Source organism: Dermochelys coriacea, chromosome 9, assembly GCF_009764565.3.
Source record: "Dermochelys coriacea isolate rDerCor1 chromosome 9, rDerCor1.pri.v4, whole genome shotgun sequence".
NCBI classification, from domain to species: domain Eukaryota; kingdom Metazoa; phylum Chordata; order Testudines; family Dermochelyidae; genus Dermochelys; species Dermochelys coriacea.
In genome coordinates this window covers 9,595,096-9,613,253 of record NC_050076.1, presented here as the reverse complement: position 1 = coordinate 9,613,253, position 18,158 = coordinate 9,595,096, and the positions used below count along the sequence as shown (strand labels likewise).

The following is an 18,158-nucleotide window of genomic DNA, read 5'->3' as shown; positions in this document are numbered from 1 at the left end:
CTCCCCAGGCAGCATATTCCCTACATACTGGGTACGTGGTGGGGTCTCAAATGCCTCTGACATGTAAACCAAACATTTCAGGGACACAGATTAAAACAAACTTCTTTTATTGTGGTCCTAGTCTCTTGGTGTGACTTCCGCAAACAAACAGATTATCTGATTCTCTGATGTTTGCATGGCAGGCTGCATTCCACAGTGTGCAAGGACGGACCTAGCTACGGCACATTTGCACTAAAGATGGGCTGAGGAATTTTGGAAGTGTTTCAAAATAAACTTGTTGTCCAGTAGAAAACAGATGCCAGAGTTAACAGCAGAAGTGACAGCTTGTTCTGGATATCGTGATTGGGTAAGATGGTCTGAATAAGAAATATCGTGTATGGTGAGACCGTCAGTGTCATCCATTGTTCAGACTGCAAGCTTTTTTGGGTAACAATTTTGTTGTCTTATAAGATCTAGTTCATTCTGGGTGCTACCACAATACCAATAAATAAATACTACTACTACTACTACTACTATCTCCTCTGTGAATGGAAATTCACCCCCCCCCAACTGCCCACAACTACTTGAAAATGTCAGTAAGAATGTAGTCCCATTTTGTTATTGTATACCCAACTCTGTCTGACTCGAGATCTCTCAAACTTGCAGCACATACTTCACTTCAAAGGTTTTCCTAACCCATTAGGCTGTAATTAGAGTTGGGAATGCTGGAGTCAATCTGCCTGACAAGCAAGCTTATCTGAAAACAAAACAAAAAAATCTGTACCAAAGCTTGCAGGTTTAGGAGAGACTACAGAGAGCAGGCAATAAATCTGAATATACTATATTTGGCTGTGGATTTCAAAGTCTCTCCTGCTGGCTGGACTTTGACAGAGTCTCATGAAAGAAGGTTTCAGAGTAGCAGCTGTGTTAGATGAAAGAAGTCTCATGAAAGAAGACAGATCTTCAGGTCAAACAACAAAGCACATAGTGCTCTTTTTACATTAGATCTAGACTCCAAGTCTTTATTCTCAACCAGCTGGATTTTCACAGGACGGGATGGTAGATATAAAAACAGTACTTTTAGGGCTCAACCCAGAAGCCTCTGTCTCCAACATTCAATCACCCAAAGAAAAATCACCTTAAATCTAACCAGATTCAAATCAGTACTATATTACAGTGTAAACCTATTTCTCCAGATCCTCCTCCCAGATTTGCATGCTGGGGGTGGGAGGGGACCCCTACACAGGGACCTCACTTCTTCCAGGTAGAAGAGGGGGCTCAGCTATCTCTGGCTCAAGCCTAGCTTCTCTCTCCTAAAACACAAAGTTCCTAGTGAACACTGTGGTGACTATCACAAGTATTGGACCATAATGCTTTCATTGGTCCCTTGCACTAAATAGGCCTTTTTTGGCACTGGTCCAGGCCTAATTTTACCAATTTAGCAGAACTAAGATCAGTGCAACTTTGCAATCACTAATTCAGAATGGAAACATGACACAACTGTCTCAGTCTAAAAAACAGACCTTTTCTTCCACCCCTCCCCCCCCCGAGAATTCTGTCCAATGCACTCATTCCAGCACTCAAAGTTCAGAAATAATACTTAGCCATTTCCATAGGACTGTACCCACTATTGAGTTATATGAATCCTCACATATCTTCTTAAGCGGTAGATCCGTGTTATGAAAGATGGACCTGATCCAAAATCCATTCATTTGAGCATCTCTAAATTTAGAGGAAGTTCCATTTTAAATCCAGATCCAAATTTTGCAGCTGTAGTGCCTTGCTACACTTAAGAGTAAAAGTATGACTAAAGATGAACCTGACCAAAAATCCTGGATCTCAATACTCCACAGGTTTGACTCCGGATATAAACAAACTTCAGGCCCCTCTCTGTTATCTCAGTTTAATAAATGGGGAAGAATAGAGAGCTTACGTGAATTGCTTGAGGACACACAATAAGACAACGGGAGAGGTGAGAATAGTACACAGAAGTCTTGTGTCTCCCAGAACTTATTTTGAAAAGCAGTAATTATGCTGGTGGCAGGACATGCCACCATACGGTGCTGAGCTTGTCCCTTGCCCAATAACACTTCTTTACAATGCTCCAGTCTGAGTCATTATTCAATAGTAAAGGAATGTATTGAACTGAACTAATGATGTGATTGAAATTTATCAACAGAGGCGATCCCAAAATTCCCCAAATACAAACTATACACACGTATGTATGTATAAACACAGTTACAACCTTCATTACAGGTGTTGCTATGCTCAAAATAAATCAGTTCACAGGCCAGAATGGTGGCTGATTGGCAGCACTAACACGTAGAAAAGCGAAGTTCAGAGCCTAGGTGAGATCTTGCCAATAGAAGTTGTGACCAAAGTAAAAGCAGCATATTCAGAGGCAGGTAAGCTACAAACCTCTTCAGTAGCAACCTGTGAAACATGGCTAGAAAGGGTTAAACATCCTGCAAAATAAATAACCCTCAAAAGACATGTGGGGAGATAATGTTTGTGTTTTTGTGTATTTACATATGTATGAGTAGGGTTGACAATGGAGTCAACAGTCCCTGTCTATGCTGTATTCTGATAATTCAAAGCTCAAAAGAACATCCAATCATTTAAATGAATTGTGAACATGGGATATCTTGGTATTCATCTCTCTTTGAAATATATTGTGAATGCTGGAGGAACAAGCAAGTGGCCTTATGTTAATTCGTATAGCTAGATACCCGTGATGGACCTCCTTCAAAGTTATCCTAATTACCTTTTGTTCCCTGAGGAACTCCAACTTGTCAAAAGACATGAAATTGTATAAGAGATCCTTGGGTCCTGATTCTGTCATCTCAGATCTGCTTTGGCTTCATCAGGGGAAGTTTGAGTCGCAAGACTGAGTTATGCTGGTACGCCCTGAATATGATATTTGGACATCGGACTATAACCTATTAACTGAATTCTAAAGGAACTCTTTGCAACTACAAAGCTCACCATATCTGCTATGAATCTTAACCTCAATGAATTGAACTCATGTCTGTATGTATATTGATTTTTAAAACAAAATTTTTAGTTTAGTTAAAAAGAATTGGCTGTAGCGTGTATTTGGGTAAGATCTGAAACATTCATTAACCTGGGAGGTAATGTGTCTGATCCTTTGGGACTGGTAGAACCTTTTCTTTCATATGATGAAATAAGATTTTCAGAAATCATCATAAAGAAAAGGAGTACTTGTGGCACCTTAGAGACTAACAAATTTATTAGAGCATAAGCTTTCGTGAGCTACAGCTCACTTCATCGGATGCATTTGATGGAAAATACAGAGGGGAGATTGATATACATACACAGAGAACATAAAACAATGGGTTTATCATACACACTGTAAGGAGAGGTTTCAGAGTAGCAGCCGTGTTAGTCTGTATTCGCAAAAAGAAAAGGAGTACTTGTGGCACCTTAGAGACTAACAAATTTATTAGAGCATAAGCTTTCGTGAGCTACAGCTCACTTCATCGGATGCAACATAAGCTCACGAAAGCTTATGCTCTAATAAATTTGTTAGTCTCTAAGGTGCCACAAGTACTCCTTTTCTTTTTACTGTAAGGAGAGTGATCACTTAAGATAAGCCATCACCAGCAGCAGGGAAGGGAAAGGAGGAAAACCTTTCATGGTGACAAGCAAGGTAGGCTATTTCCAGCAGTTAACAAGAATATCTGAGGAACAGTGGGGGGGTGGGGTGGGGTGGGGTGGGGGGGAGAAATACCATGGGGAAATAGTTTTACTTTGTGTAATGACTCATCCATTCCCAGTCTCTATTCAAGCCTAAGTTAATTGTATCCAGTTTGCAAATTAATTCCAATTCAGCAGTCTCTCCTTGGAGTCTGTTTTTGAAGCTTTTTTGTTGAAGGATAGCCACTCTCAGGTCTGTAATCGAGTGACCAGAGAGACTGAAGTGTTCTCCAACTGGTTTTTGAATGTTATAATTCTTGACGTCTGATTTGTGTCCATTCATTCTTTTACGTAGAAACTGTCCAGTTTGGCCAATGTACATGGCAGAGGGGCATTGCTGGCACATGATGGCATATATCACATTGGTAGATGCGCAGGTGAACGAGCCTCTGATAGTGTGGCTGATGTGATTAGGCCCTATGATGGTGTCCCCTGAATAGATATGTGGACAGAGTTGGCAACGGGCTTTGTTGCAAGGATAGGTTCCTGGTTTAGTGGTTCTGTTGTGTGGTGTGTGGTTGCTGGTGAGTATTTGCTTCAGATTGGGGGGCTGTCTGTAAGCAAGGACTGGCCTGTCTCCCAAGATCTGTGAGAGTGATGGGTCGTCCTTCAGGATAGGTTGTAGATCCTTGATGATGCGTTGGAGAGGTTTTAGTTGGGGGCTGAAGGTGATGGCTAGTGGCGTTCTGTTATTTTCTTTGTTGGGCCTGTCCTGTAGTAGGTGACTTCTGGGTACTCTTCTGGCTCTGTCAATCTGTTTCTTCATTTCAGCAGGTGGGTATTGTAGTTGTAGGAATGCATGATAGAGATCTTGTAGGTGTTTATCTCTGTCTGAGGGGTTAAATTACTTTGCCACCCTCATGGTGCAAAACCAATCTTAACAGGAGCTTTGCTAGCCAGTGGAGGATTTCCCCCTTTGTTAGTGATGTAGGACTGCTGCAGTGACTTTTACATTCTTCCCTCCCAGCCCTGGGTGTAGTGAGCCTTATTATGCAGTGTTGTATTTGGGATTACAAGTAGCAATTAGAAATGAGTCACACTGTTTTCACAGTTGAAAGTTCCAGTTTACTGTTTTAATTTATTCTCAGTTTACCTATTTAAATGGAATGTGAAAATAGGACAAATTGGTCTCCCTAGCGAAACTACTGATCTGAAACTTTTCAGAAATCTATCACCAAGCAGTACCAAAAAGAAAAGGAGTACTTGTGGCACCTTAGAGACTAACAAATTTATTAGAGCATAAGCTTTTGTGAGCTACAGCTCACTTCATCAGATGCATTTGGTGGGAAAAAAAAAATAAAACTTTTTCCACAGTGAAAGGAAACAGAAGAGGTGATAGCCCAAACCTATGAATCCGCCCATTAAGGAAGAGAAATGAAACTGAAACTTTTTTTTAATCTTAGATAACCAAACCTATGAACTCTGACAGAAATCACAAAAAATAGATTGGTGAGGGTAGAGGGATAGGAAAAGTGTATTTTAAATTATTTATAGATTTTTCTCTATTACTGTTATTTAAACATCACTTAGATAGCATGGTAAAATTACATAGCACTTTACAAACATACAGAGAGAGTTAGCCATTACGAAGAATCACATTTTGTATTGCTACAGGATCAGACAGAAGAAAAAAGTGTCTGGGAAGGAGAATACAAAGCCCTAGTAATATTAAGAAACACAGCAGAAGGGAAAAAAAAAAAAAAAAACAAGTGAAAGGTCCTTTAGGCCTTTAAAGATTTCCCCGAATAAAATCCACCAAAGGAAAGCAACATAATTTAGCAGGCTGGAAAAGGAAATCTCACCCTGGTTCTGCCCCTACCTTGCTGTGTATCCTTGGCATGACAATTAACATTCCTAGTTGGCTCCATTTCCCTATTTGTAACATGAAGATATCACTTATTTCACAGATGTGTTGTTGAGACTGTAAGGGTATATGAGCACTAAGGATTATTATGATCAGTATTAAGTTCTCTATTAAGTTGCTGATGCTGTCAGGTATTATCCACATCATAGTCATATGAAAGAAATAAAGATAGGCTAATAAACCTGTGCTCTTATATCTTGGCATTTAATAGCACATCTATTTCCTTTCAAAAGCACCTGGCACAGTTCTATAGAGACAGTTGAACTTCATCCCAATGAGTATTTCCCCCCTATGTATTTTCCTTTGTGAGAAAATTTGGGTCAGATCTTGTAGTGATTTTTTTAAAAACAAAAATCAGTTTTATGGCTTTATAAAAAAAATCATATCTGAAACATTTATATGTATTTTTCTTTCTTTAAACCAATTAATCCAAATCAATCATTGTCTGAGATTAATTTAACTTTGATCTACAATAATTAAAAGCAATACCTTCAGGTCAATTTAAATTTAGTTTTTTGTAAAAACCAGAGGGTCAATTTCAAAAGTGCTTGGCACCTACTGTTACCAGCAGCTGGCACCTTTGAAAATGATGCTCAGGAAAGATCAACAGAAATATTTCCATGGGTTTTTTAAAATCAGTTTTAAAACAGTTTTTCTAAACACTCCTCTCCCTCTGAATTTGCAACCCAAACATTGAAACATCATGCTGGTGCACAAAAGCCAGAATAAGTTAAACTGGTTTCCTTGTCTAATAAGAGGAATGTGATAAACCAGCCCCACCAATGCCAAGTTAAGGAATCTGATTGTCAAAGTCTTACCATGTAAATGATCTAATGTATGGTCACTTACACAAGGAAAGCCAATTTTCCCATATGTTTTTAACCTTGAAAGGGAACATTTTATCTTTTAGCGTTCTTTCCTGCTTGCCAAAATTGTTAAAGAGCATAAGGGCAGGGACACAGGAATAATTGTGATAGTGGAGGTGCTGAAAGCCATTTAACCAAACTATATATAAGGGCAGGTTTCAGAGTAGCAGCCGTGTTAGTCTGCATTCGCAAAAAGAAAAGGAGTACTTGTGGCACCTTAGAGACTAACAAATTTGTTAGTCTCTAAGGTGCCACAAGTACTCCTTTTCTTTTTATATATAATGGAAATCACTTCAAGCCGGGGGTGTGGCAGCACCCCTAGTTCCAGCATCTATGTAAGGGGTGAAATAGCTTTACTGCCTCTCCTGAGTGAGCTGTAGCTCACGAAAGCTTATGCTCAAATAAATTTGTTAGTCTCTAAGGTGCCACAAGTCCTCCTTTTCTTTTTTTTCCCCTGAAAAGTACTTTCAGAAAGCATCTGGAGGACCAAGCAGGGGAATCCCAGCATTGCAAACACTGACGGGTCTGTGAGAAGAGCAAAGGGATTCGTGTATCGCCACAGAAACTACAGCTCCATGCTGGAACTGCAATATTTTGGAAGAAAGAGATACTGTCATCTAAATTCTTGCGGCTTGCTTTCTGGAGCAAGCTGATTGGCTAATGACCTCACTGATCTATATGCTGGCGACGGGAACGAGCCAGACTAGCTGTGAATGGTTAAGAGGGCAGGGAGCCCGGGATTTTTGCTGTTCGCTTTTCTTTCTATTTGATCGGGAAAGGAAAGAGGGGAAAAGCTAATACCCAGCTTTGCTGACTCTGTGTCGGGTAAGTGTCTTTCTCTCTCTCTCTCTCAAGTTTGCTTGGTTTATGAAAGTAATCTGTTTTTTTTTTTTTAAAGGCCACCTAGAAAACATTCCGCCTTTGTTTAAAGCGATCCCTGATTTAAAACGCTGGCTTTCATTGAAAAACCACGAGCTGAAACTAACTTGAACGCACACTCTTACACTCTTACTTTGCCGGCGTTTTCATGTTCTGAGTTAACCCGCTCTACAACTCGCTTGTTCCAAGCGTTACCTTTTCAAACTCCTCTTTGTTCTTAACTTCGCAGTGGATATCTGAGTCTTAAAAAAAAAAAAGCGTCCGTCCTCCACATTTCAAACTGCTTCTTGCAGCACGTTGGGCTCGAATTAGTGGGCTCAGTTTAGAGTGAGTCTAGTCGAGCTGTAGCTAGTGTAGACAGCTAAAGGAGCGATGTAATATACTAGAAGTTAGCTAATCAGACCGGGCTGTTTCTCTTCATGGGTGATCCTCTAAACGCCCTTCTCAAACAAACAAAAACTTTCTGTGGCTCCCCTCCCCTTTCCATGGAGGGAAAGTTGCAGCTCGGCAGTGAAACAAGCTATTCAAAGGTTTCAGAGTAGCCGCCGTGTTAGTCTGTATTCGCAAAAAGAAAAGGAGGACTTGTGGCACCTTAGAGACCAACAAATGTATTAGAGCAGAAGCTTTCGTGAGCTACAGGTCACTTCCTCGGCTCACGAAAGCTTGTGCTCTAATACATTTGTTGGTCTCTAAGCTATTCAAAGTGGCGGTGGAGTATGAAAATCCCTTGCTTCCTCCCCCCTTAATCCTTCTCAGCCTCCTAGCTCTTCTGATTATTTCTGCTGTTAGAAACTTCAGCTGCTGTTCCTACGTCTACTCAGTAAATCAAGCAAATCCGGCTCGGTTTCTTTGCTGCTAGGTAGATTGCAAAATACAACCTCGCATCCGAGCGCTGCTGAAATCTTCCTAGTAAACAGGCAACGGTTTGACTCAGAGAGAGACTCTCCTACCCAGAGACTTGTATTCCTTGAATCTTTAGAAACCTGTGTTTTTTTTTGTTTTTGTTTTTTTCCCCCCTTAGAGGGGTGGACAAAAGAATCCTGCCTCTCCATTTTAGATCAAAGCAAAAGCATTAAAGTGGCACTGCAATTAGGCTAAGGAAACTTTTTGGCATTGCATGTGGACGCACACCTGATTTTTCAGTCTGAATACAGGTTTCCATTGTGCATTGTAGATATATTTGTTCCCTAGCCGAGAGGAAGGGCGTTCCCACAGTAACCTCCTTTGTTCCTTCGGAAAAACGGAACAGGGCCCCTGGCTGGCCGCGTGCTTGCAGTTTGCTCTCTACCGGCGCTGAGCGCACACCCGGAGCTAGCTCAGCAGCCTTGGTCACCACATCCAGCACTATCTTGATTGCAAAGTGTGCTGATGTTCCCATGGATAAAACCAATATGGTTGGTACAGAAGCTACTGTAAAAGCCTGTAGAACTTAATGGAGTGATATATTTTTCTAGACGGGTTTTCCTACCGCCCCATATAATTCCAGAGCAGGGATACTGTTGAAAATGTTTTTTCCCTCTAGGGTGGAGCAGACAAGGCTGAATGAAATGCAGCAGCAGCTCCTGCCAGAGTTGCAAGGACTTGGATTTTAGGTGGAAATAGGTGGTGCCTCTTGATACGACCTCTAGATCTTAGTCACAACCTCTGGACAAGGCTTGGCGTTCATGGCTTCAGATTAGGGGTGGGGGGAATTTGTGTGTCACGTTTTGGGGGATGTGGATCAGAAAGTGTGGCGGGGCAGACCAGGCGTCTGCTAGCCTTGAATTCTTGCAGCCCTCTTTGGTCTGGGCCAATAGAAAACGGTGGAAGTCTTGGAGTATCTTTCTTAAATCCTAATCTGCATTGGGTCTTTGTGGGTTGGAATGGCGGGAAGGCTGCTTACAATTCCTTGGGGACTTGAACTGGTCAATGTTGTTTCATACAGCTTCCCCCTCTGTTCTGTGAAATCCTGACTGAAATGGCTGACAGGTGCCGAGTGAGAGCAGGGCTTCTGTGAAAGAAAGGGGTGCCCTAAGAAGCTGTGGAGGCCTTGAAAGGAGTGCAGGCAGACTGTGGGACCTACAAGTTTTTAGAGAGTCTAACTTCTGCTGGCCATCCCCCTGGGATGGCCAAGAGTTAGGTTTCCTTGTAATCCTATGGTTAGTGGGCTAGGAAACTAGACAATTTAAACCCCCTAGGCCTGATTTTCTAAGGCCTTGCATTTCATGGAGTTAATTTACACCTGTGCAAAGTGGTTGTTAAAAAAGCTACTATTTTGAGTTAGCCACACACAGCAGTGGAGGATTGGGACCAGTGAGCTTTCTGCCCCAATGGGTTTTTCCCATGTGCAAGAACATGTTAGTTTTGTGACTACAGTACCCTTTATGTCCGATGATGCAGTCCCTCCTAGCAGCAGTGTGTGTAAGTGCCCAAATTCATTGCAATTACTTCGGGGGGGGGGGGAGTTTCTTCTGTCCTATCATCTCTAATGTTTTTTTTTTCCCCATCCCCACCAATCTCTTTTTCTCATTGCAGTTGGAAAGGGTCATCCTAGAAAATGAAGGAATTCTAAAATTCCTTCTAAAAGTCAAAATTATTTCCTCCTGTGAGGTTTTTTTTTTTTTTTAATTTGCATAGAAATGCTAGCCCATACATGGGAACAAAAGACAGCTAAAAATCTCACTGATGTGACGCAGCATATGGATAGCATGGTTTCCCACAGAAAAACCTCAAAGTTCATAACTAGTGTCTGTCTGGAGACAAGTTTTCTGCCAGGCTGGACTGATTTCAGTGTGAAGTTTGGAGGTGTTTCTGCTATTAAAAAAAAAATGTTAGTTACAAAGACACTGTTGAAGACAACTAAAGTGAACAAAAATAAATAAATAAAACTCTGCACCCATAACTTTCAGTAGTTGTACCTACTGCTTAGTAAGGTAAAAAAATCTAACTTTGAGCCTCTTTTAGTGGAACAGAGATGTGACTTAACTGTGCTGTCTTAAATTGCTGTAGAAATGTTTGTTAGTTAGAAGCAAGATGTTTGGTGCCAAATGCTGGCCACTGTGGTAGTCAGGTCACACTATCTGAACCTGGCCAAACTGGACTAATGACTATGGGGGGAAAAAACATCAGAACAGTAATTACCCAAAGGCTGGGGAGAAGTATGTGGAAATTCCTGAATTTTAGTGTCTGAAATACTGTAAACAGTGGGCTACTGCATCTATTGTTTCTACAGCAACCAAAGCATGTGAAGTTCTTTACATATGAAAACAAGTGAGATCCATACCCTAAAGAACTTGCAATCTAAATACTGATCCTAATTGAGGGCTTCATCTGGCACCTGTCAAAAACATAGTTTGATAACATTGAGCTTTTTCTTAAAACCTTCCACTGCATTGTCCCTGGGGTGGCCAAAACTACTACATCCATCGATGGTAATGCAGGTGGAACTGATGCACTTGAAATGCAAAGAAAAGGTAAGTGTAGCAAGGCTTTGGTATCCCTGAGGCCTTGTGTACACTGCCACTTTACAGCCCTGCAACTTTCTTACTCTGGGTGTGAAAAACACCCATTTCCCCTCGAGTGCTGCAAGTTTCAGCGCTGTAAAGTGGCAGTGTAGACCATGCACCAGCGCTGGGAGCCACTCCCCTTGTGGGGGTGGATTTTGTTTTTTCTTTTTCAGTGCTGGGAGAGCTCTCTCCTAGTGCTGGTACCACATCTACACAGCCGCAGTAGCGCTTTAACGTTACTAGCGAAGATGTACCCAGAGTATCTTACTATCTGCTTACATGGCCTACATAATTTTAGTGTCTCTCCAGTAGCGAGGAGTAATCCTGTGGAGGACTCTTGTCTGAGGTGTCTCATTCTCAACTCTGTATTCAATGGGGAGTCAGTGCAGAATATATAGATTGGGTGTTGGAGATGTGTTCACTAAGCAAATGGGCTGCTGCATCTTGTACCATGTGTGTGGCTTTGCTCTGAGTTACTATAACAAAGTCCAGTGCTCACATGAGGACATAGATCACTGTGGCCACATGTCTAACAGGATGTGGGTGTAATTTTCTGGTTGCTGGCAGAAGTAAGTGAGTGCCAGATGGAAGTGGATGCCCAAATAGTGATGGAAGAGTCCTAAAACAGCAGTTCCCAAACCTTGTCCTTGCATGACCTCCTTTTCAGATGTATTGCCTCCTGCGATCCCACGCCACATGGAGGATGCTATTTTACTTTACAAAATGGCATCCTTTGCACAGCATGACCTTATGATGCGTGCAAGGTCGCGCTTACATGAAGATCTCCACTGATAAAATGGCATCTTCCATCCTTGGGATTGCCACAACCCCATCCGCTAAGGAAATGACCCCATTTGGGGTTGCAACTCAGTGTGGGAACTTTTTTCCAAGAGCTGCAGATTGATCTAACAGCCTGAGGACGCTTTCCCTCAAATGGGGAATGTTCTAGAAAAGGCAGATTTTTGTGACACATTTCCCTCTTACCAGCATCACCTCAGTCTTCCCATCATATCTACATTTTTAGATCTATTGTGTGGCATAACATTAGAGTGTGTTGTGGCATCTAGTCCTTGGAGCACATATACTAGTTCAGTCTGTCAACTGCCCCAGGTCAGGCTTGGTTGGCTAGTAGGTCCTTCAAATACTGACTTCTTTACAAAAACTTGGACAAAACATGATTGTTCTTGTGAAATTGCCAGGGATGCTAAAACAAGCTCTGAAAACATTCTGGACTTGGAAGGTGGACGATGCATCCCTATCAGTCACCTTGTACTCAGCAATAGCCCCCATGCCATCTTTAACACTGGGTCCTATTTTGCTAAGGCTGTGGTAGAGGGAGATGTCCCTTCACCAGTGGCATCTTTAACTTTCCCAGGGATGGCTGGGACATGGGCAGAAGAGATTTAGATCAAACTACTGCATTGCCTTAATTTTTTTTTTTAAGACACTTACTCAATCTGGGACTTCAATCTGAAAAACCTGTCTCCCCATGTGTTCTGTTCAGTTCCCTTCTGTTCCCAGATAGCCTCACCCGTGCAACATCTTGTTAAAACTATCATGAATTACCTTTTAAAAAATGTAAGGTCCCTTGTTACTTGCGTTACTCCTCTTATTTGCTAAAGAACTGCCAATTATCCCACAGTTAATCAAAGGGAAGTTTTTTTTGTTTGTTGTTTTTTTCAAAGTAAAAATTGTTGTCTGCTTCTGACAATGTTTTTTACTAGCCTCCTGCACTGGTGCCTACATATTACAATGATGGGTGCAGTATTTATACTTCTACAAACTAGACTAAGGGAATATACAACAACTAAATTTTCATCAGATTACTGACTTTATGGGAGTGACTAACTTCCCAATGCTGGTATAGCTGCCTTAGTGTTAAGACTTGTCACTTGGCCTCGAGTAAATTACATATATTTGCATACATCATTGTTTGATAAGTTTAATTTGCCAACCTGACTTTCTCATAATGCACATCTGTTCTTGTTTAATCCTCTTCCCCTTCCTGCTGCCTGTCTCCTTCATGCCTTTCCCTTCCCCCATTCTGTATCCTTTGGCTCTCATATCCTTGTCCCTTTCTCTCCTGCGGCTTATATTTAGTGCTCACTTCCCTGCTGCTTCTCTTCCAACTTCCCTTCAAATCCTTTAATACATTTTTCACTAAACCTTCCCACAGTTATTCCCCCCCCCCCATCCTAAAGTGGTGCCAGTATCAACCCTTCCTGTGTATTCTGTAGCTTATTATCTGTCTGTCTGACTTGGATTCAGAACTGCCAGTTTGTTCAGCTCCATACAAACCTGAAGGGAGCCATAGCTCTTACTCCAAAGAGCTCACAATCTGTCTCTAACTAATGCCTGTAGCCACAAAAATACTGTCTTCCTCTGTCCTTCACTATCGCTCCAATTAGCAGCTCTCTAATGTAGTAATGGGAATCTAAATGCTGTGACAGAATAAGCCCGATTCAGAATGAAGTTCAGGAGGTTAATTTACATAGTTACAAGCTATTTCACTGTATTAGTGAAGATCATGAAGTCTCCAAGAAACTCCCACTATTTGTGTATGTGTATAAGAATAGTGTGCGTTTTGTCTCTCCTTACCTTGTGCTAGGAAAGCTCTAAGGGCTTTTTTGTAATTAGGCTAAATTCAGGAAATTCAACTAACACATACTGTACAACCAACTGCTTAATAGGGCACCACCAAGCAATAAACTGTTTGCTACTTATTAGAAATAATGGGAATACTGTGGCAAGCTGGAGATGATGAGAGTGCCAAAACAGGAATTGTAGAATGCCTTGAGACGCTTCGCTGTCTTGGCTGCTCTGTCCTGGGCCTGTTCTGTGTTTTGTTCTTAGTATCTCACTCATCTACTTCTAGGTGGTACTGTCTGTTTTTTTTTTGTTTGTTTGTTTGTTTTTTGGTTTGTTTTTAATATTGGGTCTACCTGTCTTGCAGAAAGGACTGGGTGAAATGGGGAATCTTGCAGCAAATTGGGGCTGTATTAAGAGAATTCACCGCACCCAACCTGCAGGTAGGCTGCTAGAAAGCCCCTGCAAATATGCTATTCCACTTTATAGGGTGGAATACTGTCTGCAACTCCTCCTTACCCCTTGTGAGGGAGGTGCGGTCTACTGGGTCACAAAACCTGTGACACCTTCCCCGTGGAACGCTCTCCATTCTGGCCGATTTGGGATAAGCATAGAGACTACATTAGGTGTGGAGCCCTCTCTGCACAGCTACTCAACCTGTACCCCCTATAGGGAACTCAAATGGTGTGGAGGGCCTTGTTTGAGCTTTGTAGTTGTCTGAATGTCATTGACATGAGAAGCAAAGAAGTCTGAGGAATTGCTGAACTAAATGGGCCAACACGCTTCTGCTGCTCTGTAGAGATTTGGCTGATCACATGGTGTTGGCTCTCCTTGATACCATCTGCCTCTGCAAGTGTCTGGGCACTACACTGCAGTAAAGAGCCTCGGGTCCTGTAAAAACAGCTGGAAAGGGGAGCCACCCTAGCTGCTACATAGGAGAAAACAAAATGGACTATGATTATGCCCTGTTGTAGGTACCAGCCTCCAGTGTGGGAAGCGTATATGGGGTAGGCAGCAGAGAAGCATATATAAGAGTGCAGGAAGAGGGAGATGAGATGACATCGGCAGTATAACCCCTTTCTAAGAAGGACACTACTATTGTAAGAGCTAAATGCAGATTAGTAATATTTTCTAGGCAAATAACTGCCATGGCTGATACAGGCACATATGTAATGGTCTGATCTTCTATGTTGAGCTCTGTTTCCCTGTACAGCTCAACCAACAGACATTTTTCTTTTTTCTTTTTTTTTCCCCAGCTGTTCATAATTCATTTCCCCCTTCTCTCTCCACTATTTCTTTCCCCAAAAAACTACTGAGACTCCCCCCCACCCCCGTGCTTGTCCTTCTGCAGCACTTGCTTTTACTGCTGTCTGCACTTATGCAATTCATGCTGCTCTAGATCCCACATGCATCTCCATTATACATGTCGCAGTTCAAGGCAGCTGCACCTACACTTCCCTCTCAGTGGGGAATAATCCTCTTACTCCCTTCTGACCAGAGTATTTCCAGGCTACACGTTTCCCTGCCTTCACTGTGTTGTTTCCAGCAGACAGGCTATCCAAGCACATGCGCCTGCTGTCTCTTCAGACTGGTAACAGAGTGATTGCCAATGTTAAAAGTACCACACGCGTTTTTCTGTGCAAGCATATTTTTTGCTAAGGTAAAAGCACAACAGAGAAAACACTTTAAAATCAATGAAAGAACCTACATGCATGCTACTAAACTCGCCAGAATTCACCCTATTCTGGCAAGAGCAGTCAGCCCTTCTAGGGGTTTCCTTGTAGTTACAAGTTCATCACGATGTCTGCTCAGAGCAAGCACCCGTCTTATGGGGCCTCAGGACGCCCAGTCTTTCCAACTGATCCTAAGATTTGAGGTGCTTTGTGGACCAGGGGTCCTATCTGTTCAATCAGGAAGAAGGCCATGAGCTTAATTAAAACCAGGCTATTTACCCAAAAATCCTTTCTTTGTCTTTGGTCCTTGGAATATCCAGTCTGAACTAGTGTATATGCATATCTCTCCAAAGAAGCAGCTTCAAAGGACTGATAAAAGAAGTACATTAGCATCCCCTTCCTACCAGAGAAGGTACCTACACAGCTGCATTTTTAATACACTGTACCCCAAAGGTATTACACTATATTGAATTTAGGTTATCTCAGTTCCATAAGCTTTGTTCAGGATATTGTCAGTCTGTCCCAGGAGCGACCTATAAAATACAGCCTTCCTCATGGAGTGTTAGGTTTCATGAGTCAGGGTTTGTAAAAACACTGGTTGCAGAGTAGCAGCCGTGTTAGTCTGTATTCGCAAAAAAGAAAAGGAGTACTTGTGGCACTTTAGAGACTAACAAATTTATTTGAGCCTAAGCTTTCGTGAGCTACAGCTCACTTCATCAGATGCATCCGATGAAGTGAGCTGTAGCTCACGAAAGCTTATGCTCAAATTTGTTAAAGTATAGATGTAGCTCACCTTAGTATCACTATAATGGCCATATGTTTATAGCAAATGTCCTACATTTTTATGTGGCTTATGCTTTGCTCTCGAGTGCTTTTGCAACATTGGTTGTGTGGGGGTTGTAGTATGGTGTGTAGTTTTTATTCTATATTTTTTGTTTGGTTTTTTCCCCCAATCATCTTGGTTAAAGCAGGAATTCAGTGTTGAAGATGGAACAGAATAAAAGTATCCAGGGCTTTGGGGTGAGGAAGCGTACTAACTAACCAAACATATACAAAAATGACAGGGTGGGAGACCCAACAGAAAAATCTGAGGACCATGATCTGTGCCCAAACTCTCCTCCCATCTGTTAAGGAGGATACTGGTTTATCTGAGTGCCAACCCAGGACTCTGCTGGGGGATGTGTGCTCTCTAATAGTCATACTAGCCTTTGGAAAGTAGGGTTGTGTTTTCAAGCTTTTCTCTGCAACCACAAGGTCTAGAAACTTTCTTAAATGACTGCTGAGACTCTCATGGTAACCACTTGACTTCATGAACTGGAATTTTAAGAAAAAATGCTAAATAAGAGACTTGTTAGAGTTCTGAAAAACAGCAGTGAAACCCATCTGCTGCTGTCTGGCAAAGCTGTAAGAAAGAGGAGCAGAGATACTGGAGCTGTCTGCAGACTCCTTGGGTAGACTGCACTTCATTGGAGCATGACCTAGTAACATATACAAGTTTACCTTTGCAACTCTACTATTAAGCTTTCATTTAAAAATTAATTTAAGTTCTAGAGAAGTACTGTATATAGTTTTCAGAATGGTAGCCATGTTAGTCTATATCACCGAAAACTACATATACCTTCTGCCTACTGTATTTCTACTCCATGCATCTGATGAAGTAGGTTTTAGCCCATGAAAGCTTTTGCCCAAATAAATTTGTTCATCTCTAAGGTGCCATAAGGACTCATTGTTTTTGTATATAGTTTGGGTCCCAGCACTCGCCAGAGAAAGCATCACATTCACCATGGGTGATTATATTTTCAGGCAAAGAACCTATATCTGTATTTAGCTTTTTAAAAAAAAAAAAAATTAAGAAGAATTATCTGCTCCAAATGCATGCTTGGGTCTAGCAAAACTTGCTTGTGCTTCAGAAAAGTCTTAGGGGGAGGCACTACAGTCAGCAGATTTTAAACTGATTGATTATATTTGTGGTAAGGAAATATGCTCCTGCCCTGGAAGAACTGACTCTACCTATATTCCCCTGAGAACAGAAATATTCATCATTTTCCCCCCCTTCATATAAACACAGTCTCTTAAATTATCTGGAACAGGATGAAATGTGTTAACCTTTCACCCATAGCAAATCTTGTGTAGACTTGACAAAGGAGAACATTATGACTAGTTGGGTAGAAAATGGCTCTTTTGGAAAATGATGCAAGCTAGTCTATGACAAAATGGAGAGGAAGGAAGAGGGAGGGAGGGAGCGGAAGGAAAAAAATAAAACCACACCACAAACAAAATACATACTACAACAACAACAACAACAACTTAGTGGAGAATGGATAATCGAATAGAGTCTTTACCTCCTGGAATCTCACTGTCAATACAAATAAAGCAAAAGGTGCTTATAAAAGTTCATATCAAAGTCGGATCCTGCAAATATTTACTTCCAGGAGCAGTCCCACTGAAGTCATGGGGCTGTGTATGGCCTATATAAATACGTGTGAGATTTTAAGGGACCAGATGTCCATTTCAGGCTAATGTGACTTAAAGCTAAAATGTCAAACCTACATGTACCTAAAGTTAGGCTAGTAATGTCATATTTTGAGCTTCAGATACAAGTCTGAAAACTTTTTTGCTCTTGGATCCTAAACTTGCTACAATTTAAAAGTGAGTTCAGCTGGGAGCATAAGTGGGCTCTGCACTGATAAATGCTAACTCATAAGATGAAAATGGTTATAGGAAACTATCGTTCTCTTCTGCTCTCCCTCTCATGCCAATGCATTTACTACATTGTTCATCTCTCTGCTGCCCGTCCCACTTCTCCCCAAAGTAGGTTTGCTTTGCACTGTGATCAATTGGTCTGACCTCCTCAATGTTTAATGAGAGGTTTAGAGAACACTACAACTGTAATTTTTTTTACAGTGTAACTGACCTCACACTTGGTAAAGCAATCTCCCATCCTTTCCTGTATTTATATGTGCTCCTGTATTTTCACTCCATGCATCCGATGAAGTGGGTTCTAGCCCATGAAAGCTTATGCCAAAATAAATTTGTTAGCCTCTAAGGTGCCACAAGGACTCCTCGTTGTTTTTGCTAATACAGACTAACATGGCTACCACTCTGAAAC

General features: G+C 41.6%; 2 protein-coding genes across 4 annotated transcripts in view; one reads left to right on the top strand and one right to left on the bottom strand.

Annotated features, from left to right (window-relative positions):
- The window catches only part of MCF2L2 (MCF.2 cell line derived transforming sequence-like 2), a 306,265-nt gene that overhangs the window by 90,295 nt on the left and 197,812 nt on the right, over positions 1–18,158 (bottom strand). The window lies entirely within an intron of this gene.
- Positions 7,089–18,158, top strand: part of B3GNT5 (UDP-GlcNAc:betaGal beta-1,3-N-acetylglucosaminyltransferase 5) — a 32,778-nt gene continuing 21,708 nt past the window's right edge. For all 3 annotated transcript variants that reach the window (XR_006274180.1, XM_038416045.2, XM_038416042.2), the window contains exon 1: positions 7,089–7,251. The gene's annotated coding sequence lies outside the window, so the exon portion shown is untranslated. The remainder of the gene's footprint in view (positions 7,252–18,158) is intronic.